The sequence below is a fragment of the Gastrolobium bilobum genome, unplaced genomic scaffold (genome assembly GCF_033153095.1).
Source record: "Gastrolobium bilobum isolate Gb01-03AN ecotype WA unplaced genomic scaffold, APGP_CSIRO_Gbil_v1 utg2627, whole genome shotgun sequence".
NCBI classification, from domain to species: Eukaryota; Viridiplantae; Streptophyta; class Magnoliopsida; order Fabales; family Fabaceae; genus Gastrolobium; species Gastrolobium bilobum.
Genome location: NW_026897199.1, coordinates 259,463 through 270,576, shown reverse-complemented (window position 1 = coordinate 270,576; position 11,114 = coordinate 259,463).

The following is an 11,114-nucleotide window of genomic DNA, read 5'->3' as shown; positions in this document are numbered from 1 at the left end:
GAAATTTGGGTGAACCTGAAGACTCCCATCGGTCCCATTAAAATACTGGACCACAGCGAAAAGAAATTAAGGAGCAAGGTAATTCCTATTTTAAAGATTCAGTGGGAAGATCGTACACCTGAGGAGGCTCCTTGGAAATGGGAGGATGAAATTCTTCGACTGTATCCTGAGTTAGTGAACATGTATGAGTTAATTTTGCGGACAAGATTTCAAAAAGGAGGGGTGAATATAACTCCTCGTATTTCTAAATATATAATTATATATGAAATTGTTGATTTAAAGGGTAGGATTAGTGAAAATCTTGAAATTAGGGCCAAAATACGTAAAAAGGGCAAAATGATAATTTACCAAACGCGTAACCCTAGGCATGAAAAATTGAGTAGAAGGTCTCAAATGGTAAAAATAATGTCGGAAATGGATTCATGACGAAAAATCGAGTGGATAAGCAAGTTTTGGAAAATTTGATGAATGGTGATTTTATCGGTGTAAAATACTACGGTATAATTGTACCGATAATCGTGAAAATATGATCAGTATTTTTAGGAAGTAAAAATATGATGGGAACGAGAAAAATACGTAGGTTATGAATATGTGGGTTAAATTGGATGATTTAAGAAAGTTAAGTGACATGTGAGACCCACTTTAAGTGGCTTAAGTGATTTAAAGACACCAAAGTCATGAAATCAGCCCATTTCTCTCTCCTCTTCTTCTTGAAACCGTCGAGCTCCTTGTCCATGGAAGTGACCTTGAGTTTTTGAAATTCCATATCCTTTTCTAGTCATTTTGAGGAGAAACCTCCAACTATAAAGTTGTTCCCCTTGAGATTGTGAGTGGCTTTCCTGTAGAGTGCACCTTGTGGAGATCATTGTGTGAGGAGATATGCCCCAAAGTCAGCCACGAATTTTGAAGGATTTTTGGGAAATTTTGAGACTTTTTGTGTTGATTCATGGGTTGGAGACTATCCCATTGGATCCTAGGAAGCTATTGGTGGTAAGTTTTCTCACTCTCATAGAGTTTTTATTGAGATCATAATTTGGTGAGGGTTTTGATTATATGATGATGAGTTATGGTAGTTAGGGGCTTTTAATATGTTGCTCTTTGGAATTAAATGCTTAGAATGATAAATGATGATGATTGATGCAATAAAAATTATTCTGATTTGGAAAATTGTAACTTAGTGAAAATTGGAGTTGATATTGAAGATTTTGTGAAATGGCATGATGATAGGATTGTGTAATTGAGTGGTGGAGTAAATGTATGAGTGAATTATAAGATTGTATGATGTTGAAAAGTGTTGTAATGGATTGAAAATTGTTTGGGACCCTAGCATGAAGAATTCGACCAATGAGGTCATCATTGTTTTGATGATGTAAAAATGATATATTGGATGTTGTATGATTGTGAATAGTGTTTATATGGGTAGTAGGTTGATGTGGTGTTGTGGATTTGGATGGAAGAGCATTGAATATATATACGTGTGTGTGGGAATTTAACCTATAAAGAAGCTTAAGGAAAAATAAGTGTAATAGCCCTTTGGCCTAAGTGAATAGGTTGGGAATTAGTATTTCAAAAGTGAATTGATTTGCATTGAAATCGTATTAACGATCATTGTTGTTTGATCGTTATAGGTTCTCTGTCACGGATTCGTTAGAGGGGGAATAAGGGTGGAGCTTACGTTGAGGAGCATTGTCTTTGGAGTTGAGGTAAACTCTTGGTACTTGTATTTTATCCCTCATGTGTTCCAACACACCTAGTAGAAGGTAGTGGTTGGATTGTGTGCTCTTTGACTTGTATGAAATGTATGTTCATGCATTATTGCTTGATTGTGTGACATGCTTGGAGCATGTTGTGTGACATATCTGTGATCTCTTGCCAGTAGATGTGTGTGGTTTGAACTTTCGTTGGAGATATCCTTTGGGGATTCTGGTTGGGTTTTGCCGTGGGGCCGACTCTGAAAGCGGTTCCAGGATGATCCAAACATGGGACTTCCGCTGGATAGGGATTATGAGGAGTTCCAGTTGGGTTTTGCCATGGGATCGCCTCTTCTATGCGAGAGGCACCAGGAAGCTTCCTGAGATTTATATGATGGGGTCCTTAAACGGAATGCTTATGTGGATGTTCTTGGATTTGTGTCCAGTGTGATGTGATTTTGTATGTTATGCATTTTATGTAATGTTCGTTGTATGCACATTGAGTGAGCCATGGGATGGAGTGATCCTCTAGTACCCTTGGTTTACTGAGATATATTTTGTATATCTCACCCCGCGTTTGGGGACAACATTTCGGGTTAGGTTGAGCATGGAGGATCTTCAGGTAAGAGACCCGCATAGTGGAGGAGTTGAGCATGATGTGCTTATGGAGGGCATAACATTTTAGAGGATTACTTTTGATGCACATAGCATAGTGTTTAGTATTTTGGACTTAGGTTATGAACATATTGCATGTTGATATTGCCATGCTTTTGTGCGTTCATAACTATATTCTAAGTCTTTTGAATATGTTGTATATTTATGCCTCTTGGTTATATTGGTACTTTGGTGAGCATGGGACTTGTCCATGACCACATATTTTGTGTTCGGAGGCATTTGGATATTTGTGATGTAAAATGAGCCATCTAATGTGTAAATGGTAAAGGAAATGATGAAGAATGCAATTGATACATCACACAATAAGTATGCATGATGGAAGGGCCTAGAGCCTACATTAGTTCTTAAGCAAGTTGTATATTTAGAAGTAAAGTGTCAATGGTAGAATACATAACCCATTTTGTGTTTTAAAAGCTGTCATCTGTCATTTTTACAGAAGGATAATCGATTACTTTTCATTGGTAATCGATTACCTGAAACAGAGGATGCAAAAATTGAGTCACTGTGATCAAGGTAATCGATTACTTTTTCATAGGTATTCAGTTACCTAGTTCAGTAATCGATTACCTATACCAAAACATGGGAAGCCAAATTGAGCTACTGCCTCATTCTGGAATTTTGGTAATCGATTAGGTAATCGATTACCACAGTGTAAATTTTGAAAATAAGTGTTTTTATAACCTAGAGTTAATGGTATTTCTTAGAGGGGTTATAATAAATAAGTTTTATGCTTCCGCGAGTTTTGCATTTACAATTTCGGTGTTTTTTTTAATTGATTACGGAAATGGTTAATGTTTAAATAACAAGGAATTCAAAAAGGAAAAAGTTTTCCCGTAATTTGATAACTCAATGACTGTGATTGTAACTGCGCTTAATATCATATGCAATGATAACATTACCGGTACGTAACAGGCTGTTACATTTTATGGTATCAGAGCAGTTTCTTAGGGAACTCTGATTAGTGTGTGATTGTGTTAAGTGCTGTATAGTTGTATGTAGACTCTCATTGATTACTCATATGTGATTACTTAGTGTGGTTAATGTAGATTCTTATATATATATATATGGGTTAAGATCATTTTACACTAGTGTAAGTTACACTCTTAATCTTGTCCGTTAATCTCACTTATATCTAAGGGCTCAAATTTTTTAGTAATGTGAGCCATGGGATATAAGTGAATCAATGGTCAAGATTTAGTGTAAGACTTTTAACTCTTACACCGGTGTAAGAATATCCTGCCCCTATATATATATATATATATATATATATATATATATATAAGAGATAAAAATTATAGTTTACATCACATGCTTAGCTTTCACGGGAACGAGAAACCTTCGCATTTCGAAATCAATAATAAAGATCCTTCACAACGGATTTATTTCGATGATATAAACACACTATCATGATATATAAATGATTGCATATAAGATTTATGTTATTTTTTTAAAATACCAAATGGTATCCGCAACCTAGTAGGTATTTTAAATTTTCTATGAGTTGAACTTACTATTTACCATTGATGTAACAAGAAGTTCTTAGGTAGATGTGTTGGGTTTTGCTCTTTCACTAAAACCAATAGGACCTAGTGTGTAAGAAGAGCCCAAGAAACCTAAAGCTCATTCTGCTTAGGGCTAGGGTTTCTTGGAACTCATATATATTCTACATTTAAAGTAATTAGCGTCTAAGGTCTTCACTTGGTGTGGTTACAGAGGTCGAGGTAAGGTTATGTTCCTGAAAGTAAGAGAGTGCCCACACATTGAGCACTTCCTCTTGAGAGATAGTCTGAAGGTCTACTACCAACTAGCTACAAGGAGATTGTTCTTGCTGTGACGCAGACGAGATCAGTTCATGAAGGAATTTTATACACAAGGAGGTCGCTTATAGATCTGTCTTAAAGAGGTATGCCTTGTGTGTTAAGTAGATGATGATGATTCAGTAAATATACCAATGTACTAGGTCTTAAATCACTTCCACATAAATCCAATAGTTCCTACAATTGGTATCATAGCTTTAGCTGTACATTGGAATATGAATTTAGTTTCACTCTTCATGTAATTAGTTTGCTTCATGGAATATGGCACCTAGGATTCTATATTTGTTGGACATATGAACTGTATATATATCCTTTATAATTCTTTTCACAAAAATCGATGCTTTTATTTGGTTAATGGCTTTAATCCATTATAGAGATTTAAGTTTATTTTCTTGGGTTGTAACAAGGAGGCTAATCCCTTATGATTAGGTTTTCTCCTTGATTTTTTTATTTCAATTTTTATCTTTTTCTATTGTATTACAAAATTGTAATGAAAGAAGATGAAAAGATGCAAATACAAGGATGTTTGTCACTGTTTGGACGTGTTCGTGATCATCCGATGGCCGATCTGAGAAACCAACCACATGGGATGAAAGAAGACAGAAAAGCATGCAAGCCTACGACCAGCTCCAGCATAGATGACGCTGAACGCGCCCCCACGCATTGCTAGAAGTGGTTGCACGTGGACGCAACTCTCCTGGAAAGGAGCGACGCCTGTTGGCGCGTGGAAGGTCATATCGCGGTGGTTCCGGCGACCATGGCTTCATCTCTTCATGGCTGTCCTTATCCTGGAGTTTCGTGCTAAGATGAGTTCGAGTGACGGTCTAATGTACGTGATAGATAGGGTTCCTGAAAGTTGACTTAGAATTTCTTGCCAAAGTTTGGTATTTCGGGCCTTTAGGCCATGGTTACCATAAAGGGGCATGAAATAGAACCTAAGGACTGAAAGGAAGAAGGAAATGGGCAGAAGAGCTTTTTGTTCTAATTTGTAATTTTAATTTTCTCTAGGAAACCATTGATTAAAGTCTAGTTTATAATTGTTTTATTTTTATGAATGAATGAATTATATGATTGATAATATGCTTGATGTGATAACATGCCATATAGAATAAGCGGTGCCATATTGTTGCATAACTTGTTAACATAACCGCATAGAAATAACATTTTGCAGCCCATTCACAAAAACCGCCTCATATTTCTTCCATTACAGGCGGTACAACAGGCGGTTAAATAGTCCACCTAAATAATTTTTTACTTGGAGGCGGAAAAATACATACCGCCTAAAATTGGATTGCACACGCGGTTTGTTAAACTGCCCATGATATATATATGGGGGCGGTTGTTAAGGCGTTTAATTATAAGTAGCCTCTAAACGTTTTCATTCCCAGGAGGTTTGATGCATTGAGCCTCCATATATATGTTATGGGCGGTTATTAAAACACCCACATGATCCTGGTAATAGTTTAAATTAAAAAAATTAATTATTAAAATCTGGAGGCAGGATTCGAACCCTTCCGTCTACATTACTTTGATTGCTCTAAACCAATTTGACCAACCGGAACAATTTAACAAAATGTCATACCTTATTATTTTACTTGTATCGTTAATGTTTTCTCCCAAAATTTTATAGAATTTCCCCCTCTCCACATTTCGGCTGTGTCATTTTCCCCCCTCTTTGTCCCCCATCTCTGTCAAAAGCGAAATGAACCTCTCACTGTGAACATTTCGTCTGTATCTCTAGCGTGGTCGTCAACCTTGGTTTGTTCCTCCGCCGATTCGATAGTGAGTGCCCTTTTGCTGTGAAAGTTACTAATATATTGTTTAGTTAATAGATATTTTATTTGCCCTTTCGCTGTTTGCCCTAGCAGAGCAGTTGGTGTCACCACCGCCGGCAACGCCTTCGCCGACTATCACCACTTCCTGTCTGACATTTAGGTCGTTGACAAGGCTCAGGTCAGTTCATATTCCACTTGCCTCTTTTTTCTCTTTCCGACATTTGATCTCGGAACCGCTGCATTCATTCACATCTCTTCCTCATTTTCATTCACGTCTTTGCTTTGCATTTTGCTTCCATTCCTTATATGTTAGGATGAAGGATTTTTGTATGTTAGGGCATATGTTAGGATGATCAATACATTTCCCTTGTGGGTGATATGTTCTGGCATATGTTTTTTTAGAGTTCCAATTTCAAGTGAAAGTAGCTTTCGGAAATCTAGGATCACATCCGTAAGTAGCCAATGAGCAGTTCCATGTGCTGCTCGAACTCCCTCTTCCCTGCAATCTGCGCATCCTTCAATCTCTTCACCGCAACAACACTTCCCAAGCATTTCTGCTGAAGCTCTCAGCAAGTTCAAACCTCTTTTCTCCTTCAAAGAACATGGATCACATCCGTAATTTTGTTTACTTATCTACTCTGGGGAGTGGGTGAAATAGTAGCTTCATGTTGCTGTTCGAACAAGTTCCACTTGGGTATGATTTGACGGCTACCCTATAGCTTGGCTTTTTAGTTTCACCCGTGAAGTTGACCTCTGCTTGCGAACAAGTTTTCTCTACCACTTAGTATATACTTTATCCAATCAAATTAGAAACGTGACATTAAAAAACAAGAAGTGTGTGTAATAAATATAATTAGGTGAGACATGTGTAGTTTCTAATTTAAGTGTGTATATATAATTCGAAATATCTGATCTAATAACTATATATAAGTGCATCCTAGGCTGGCCAATTAGTCACATAATAACCTAAACCCAAATTGCAATTCCAAGCCTTGAGCCTTCGTGACAATCCCATAATCATTGTTAATTCTTCAAACAATGTCTTCTATATTTCGGCAATACACTTTTGATGACTCATTTGAACAAGTATTCGTCTCAAGCAAATTCCTGAAGGAATATCAGATTTCTCTAACCTTCGCCAGTGACTATGATGAGAATGGTGTTACCACCAATGGGGTGTTTAGACCCACTTGGGACATTACAAAAGTCACTCCCTCAGCAGACTGAGATTCTGTGAATTCTTGGAATGCAGATAAAAACTGAAAGAAAGAAGACACTATCTTACTTCTTTCCTACCTAGAACCTCGCTTACCAGCCTTTGGATAGGAAGACCCCTCTTGCTATCTTACTTCTTTCCTACTTTCCCCTCGTCGTGCAAGCCTTCTCTATGTCGCCCCCTCCACTCATTCTGATATTTTTCCATCTTCTCTTGTCCCATAAGCATTGCCATAATCTCTTATGGGAATCACTCTCCTACCCTTCCTTTTCTTCCTTCCTTCATACTCCTGTCATTGCTTTGTATTTCTGTTTCTGTTATTGTTCTTAATCCTCCTAGTATGAACGCTGCTTATAGGAAAATAATATGGTGATAATTCTTTGATGAATTTTTTTTTGCTATGATTTCCTACAGAAAAAGTATGCAACTATTTGTGCATGGCATCATCTATAAATAAGGAATTGGTTGCAGTCCTGGTCCTGTACATTTATTTCCTCTTAAAATGATTTTTCCTTCTCTTTTTTCCAGTCCTGCAAATATTTATAGTATATGTATTTTTTAAATAAATTCATATATACAACTTACCCTAAATGAAAATAAGGAAACTAATTAGTTTGACCAAAATATTATATGATTTATTTACAGAGCAGCAACAATGGATAAGTCTTGGATGAAAAAACCAAGAAATTCAATTGAGTATGTCGAAGGAGTTAGGGGATTTATTGATTTTGCCTTTCAACATAGTTCAATTGAAGGCAAAATATTATGCCCATGCTCACCGTGTGGTTTTAGAAAGTGGATGTCTAAGGAAACAGTCTATGATCATTTGTTGTGTAAGAAATTCCCAGAAGGATACACCTTTTGGTTCTACCATGGAGAGTCGAAGGTTGCGTCAACTAGTAATGTTGGTGGTGGAGCACATTCTTATGGTGTTCAGGACCAGAATGTTGATGCAGATCCAATGTTTAACATGATCAATGATGCTTTTGGCAAAAATGCGCAACACGACAATGATGGTCAATTTCAATCAAACAAAAATAATGCAGAGGATGAGGGAACGACACAGAATGCTGCAACTGAAGAAGTAAGTGCAGATAAAGAATTTTATGAGGTAGCAAGAGATGGAGAACTACCATTGTATGAAGGGTGTGTTAAATATTCAAAGCTGTCATTCATTGTGAAGTTGTATCATATAAAGTGTTTATGTGGGATGACTGACAAATCCATGACTATGATATTAGAGTTACTGAAAGATGCTTTTGAACATGCAAATATTCCAGCTTCATTCTATGAGGCGAAGAAAATTATTACAAAGTTGGGACTGGACTACAAGAACATACATGCTTGTCCAAAAAATTGTATGTTGTATTGGGGAGAGGAAGATGAAAGTAGACAAAGTTGCAAGGTTTGCCATACCTCTAGATGGAAACCGCCCGTTAAAGAAGTAAGTGATGGTACATCTTCTCAACAAGGCAAGAAGATGTTTCTATCAACATTGAGGAATATCAGTGTACCAGATGGTTATGCAAGCAACATCTCTAGGTGCATTGATGTTGATTCTATGCGAATGAATGAAATGTTGAAAAGTCATGATTGTCATATATTGATTGAGCAACTACTCCCATTGGCCACACGAATAACATTGCCTGATAATGTTTCAAGAATTTTAATTGAGTTGTGTTCGTTTTTCAAACAGTTGAGCGATAATGTGTTGAATGTTGCAAATTTGGATAAGTTGCAACGTGAAGTTGTGCTCACGCTATGTCACATGGAAATGTTATTTCCTCCGTCATTCTTCACAGTCATGGTTCATTTGATCGTTCATCTTGTTGAGGAAGCCAAACTAGGAGGACCTGTTCAATATAGATGGATGTATCCTATTGAGAGATATTTGGGACAACTTAAATCATATGTGCGTAATAGAGCTCGACCAGAAGGGTGTATAGCACAAGGTTACATAATGCAAGAAGTTCTGACCTTTTGTTCTAAGTACTTAGATAATATTGAGACTCGATGGAATCGACCCGGGAGGGTCGATGATGGACCTCGTAATGCGCAAGCCAAATCACGCATGGATGAATTGTTTCCCCGTGTAGGAAAGCCAGTTGGTGCGTCATCATATTTCAATCTGACATCAATGGAGAGGTTACAGGCTCATAGACATGTGTTAACGAATTGCCCCCTTGTTGAATGCTACGTCCAGTAAGTAAGCCTAACCAATTTTTGTTAAATAAGTTATTGTGAATGATGTTTGGAATTCTTAAATTTATTTAGGGAATTTCGGAGAGACCTTAAGAGGCAACTAAGAAGGATAAAACGAAGTCAAGCTGAGATAGATAAACGTGTTCATAGAGAGTTTGTTGATTGGCTCTCTAAACGTGTGAGTAGTGCTAAATCATAATTGAACTCAATTATATTCACCCTTTTTGAGTTAAATAGCACGACACTAACATTTTTACTTGTTATGTTGTAGATTCCTTTAGACATTGACAATATTAGTGAATCAGACAAAGGTATTATGTTTTCCCTTGCTAAAGGTCCATTTTATCAAGCAAGAAGGTTCAGTGCGTATAACGTGAACAGGTTCAAATTCAGAACGTTGCATCGAGACAAAAACTTAAAAACTCAAAATTGTGGGGTTTTTGGAACGTTTGACACAAGAAGTTATTCAAGCAGTAGAGATGGCCAAATGATATGTGGAGGAGTTCCTTACTATGGGAAATTGGTTGACATCGTTGAGATTAATTACAATGGGTTGTTCATTGTGCCATTGTTTAAATGTCAATGGACTGATACCACTACTCTTAGAGGGCATAAAAAAGATAAATTGGGTTTTACCCAAATAAACTTTTCAAAACTGATACATATCGGTGACAAAGAAGATGATGAGCCATATATTAAAGCTTCTGAAAGTCAAATGGTTTTTTATGTTGATGATGAGAAAGAAAAGGGTTGGAGCATACCTGTCCATGTCAAACCTCGAGACTGGTATGATATGGGCGAAGATATCATGACAACCACTGAACTATTTCTATCACAAAACTTGGACCAAATTTTAGATGATGACACAATAGCTCTACAGTTATCAAGACCTGCCACAGATGATGACACTCCACATTTGATAGCTAATCAAAATGAGGATGAAGCCATGGACATATAATAATTTTCTTATTCGGTTTTTAATATATGCCCTCTTTCATGGGTGTGTCATGATTTGTTTTTTGGGTGGTGTTTTGTCTATGGTTGTGTCATGTATTGTTTTTTGATTGGTTGGTGATTTGTCTATTCAGCAATTTTAAGTCATTCCGATTCGTGTTTGCTTTTTTTGGTTCAGACATAATGGGTTGTAATTCAGTTTTTTCTTCTCTTTATATTGGCAATGGATGATTTTTAAAATCTTAGATATATGTTGGCATGTTATATGTTGGATTTATGTTGATTAGGTAACATGGTACGAACAAAGAGATTTACAGCAAGAAAAACTTCAACAAGCTCTTCTACTCCTGCAACATTAGAGACTGAAAATGTGCAAGCCAATCTTGGCTTAGAAAATATAGACCAAGAAGATGAAGCTCCTGCTGAATCCCAAAAATCAGCTCATGTACCACCTGAATACCAGCAAGTCAAGAGGGTATGCAACAAATATTGGGTTGTTGATGTTATAGGTATACCATTTAATATGTTAAGCAACGAAAGTATTTTGCTTTTTTACTGTATGCCTATGTCCTTTTTTTTATACTGATACATATCACTAAATATTATATAATATAGATGATAGAGGAAGAGTTTCCGAGGAAAGATTAAGGATGAAGGATGTTTTGGTACTCCCAGATCACAAAAAAGTGATTGTGCCATGGAATGAAACCGATCAGCCTATTGAGGATGCTTCTTCACTTCTGCACGGTGTTTTAGGACATCTAGCTTGTAATGTCAATCTTTT